The sequence below is a fragment of the Austrofundulus limnaeus genome, unplaced genomic scaffold (genome assembly GCF_001266775.1).
Source record: "Austrofundulus limnaeus strain Quisiro unplaced genomic scaffold, Austrofundulus_limnaeus-1.0 Scaffold68, whole genome shotgun sequence".
Classification (NCBI taxonomy): Eukaryota; Metazoa; Chordata; class Actinopteri; order Cyprinodontiformes; family Rivulidae; genus Austrofundulus; species Austrofundulus limnaeus.
In genome coordinates this window covers 1,848,121-1,849,973 of record NW_013952470.1, presented here as the reverse complement: position 1 = coordinate 1,849,973, position 1,853 = coordinate 1,848,121, and positions in this window count along the sequence as shown.

Below are 1,853 nucleotides of genomic sequence, written 5' to 3'. Positions count from 1 at the left end.
TTTATTTTTCTTAATTCTTCTATCATCCATCTTCTGTGTTGTTAGTATTCCCTGCAGATTAAAAATGACATGTTCTAAGGTTTCTTCTTGCCCACAGTGCTCACATTGACCTGTATCATGTTTTTGAACATATTGTTCAGTGCTGTGTGTCCAAATCTAAGTCTGTTTATTAATCTTTCTTCTTTTCTGCTCCTTCCTCCTGTACTCATATCTCCCACTTGTCTTTGCATCCTATAAAACCATCTTGCTTTGTTATCTTCTTCCCATTGTTTTTGCCATTGCTCCTTCAGTTTTTGTTTGACAATGGATCTGACTTCTGATTTACTGATTGATATTGTGAAGCTGATTTGATCATTTGTTACTTGTTTTGCTGCTCTGTCTGCTGCTTCATGACTCCTATGTGTGCTGGTGTCCATAAAAAGTTTACTGTTAGTCCCATCGTTGTATTCTGAATAGTGTTTGTAATATTTTTAACAAAATGTCCGGTCGGCTGTCTGATTCACTGTTCTGCAAACTTATGTGTTGAGCTTGAATCTGAACAGATGGTTGTTTTTAATGGTGTTGTCTCTTCTACCCACTGCACTGCCAACATCTCCCCTGTGCATACTGATACTTGATTTGTGATTCTTTTCTTTACTTCTATTTTGAATTCCGGTATTATATATGCCACTCCTACTTTTTCCTGTTGTTGTTTTTGATGCATCTGTGTCTATCTGCACATAATTATGATGGTTATTGATATAATCCTGTACCGTGTATGAATTAAAAAGGAATCTTCTATCTTTTTTCCTGTCCATGAGTGTCATATCAACTATTGCATCTTGTAGAATCCAGGGTTATTGGTACAGCCGCAAAGACTTCTGGGAAATGTAGTTTTACTGTCCCCAAGCAAAAACGCAGGATAAAATCAATTTATGTGAATTCTACAGACTGTAGTGATTTACAGTGTTTATTACCGAACTGAAATGTAACAAATAAGGTCATCATATGAATAAAAAAGACTATGGGTAAATTTCACAGAGACAGTTTTTTTCCCTGTTGATAATGCGGGTTTCTGCTATTAATGACGCATGAAAATGATAGTCGTTTATAGGCCTTAAAGGTTTGTTATCTTTGGAAAGACTGATATTTACAACATCCCATCCTCTCAGCCTGTCTGATTGAGGATAAAAATGGATATCAGTTGCCATGACAACACAACAGCCTCTTGCCCATGAATAGAAACTGCTTCTCATCTTTCTGTAACCAGAGATAATAAGCCTCATTAATCCCAGATTCTACTTCTTGTCCTTATTCTTCTTTTTTCTTTTTCATATTTGGCTGTTCTGACTGCCATCAGCTGTGAGATTGGATGCTCAACTGAGACATGACAATGGGTTCAAAACTAAATTAGGATTATTAAAACACTGCAGAATTTATTTTACTTTATTTAAAAAAAAAAAACCACACCAAACTCACATTGGAAAATTGGTTATGGATTCTGAAAGAGTGGATTTTTTCCATTATAATGTACTGTATGTAGGAATTTTTAAAAATACATTTTTAACAACACAGGTTGCCAAATTATGAGTTTTTCAGATCACAAGTTCACATTTTGAAAACAGAATAACACCGTAAAAGAAAAATGCTGTAGGCTAATCACAAACAACAGACAGATGCAAAAATATATAAAACCATCAAAACAAAAGCAAAAATAAATAAATAAATGTGGTGGGCTTTAGTGCTTTTGGTATTTGTGGCATTTCTTTGCAGTTTCTTTCTTTTTTTAATTGATTGGTTTTGCTCACGTATATTTCCGAAGTCTTGCAGAATTTTCTTTAGTAGCATTTTCCTGATACATTTGTGTGTTGGGG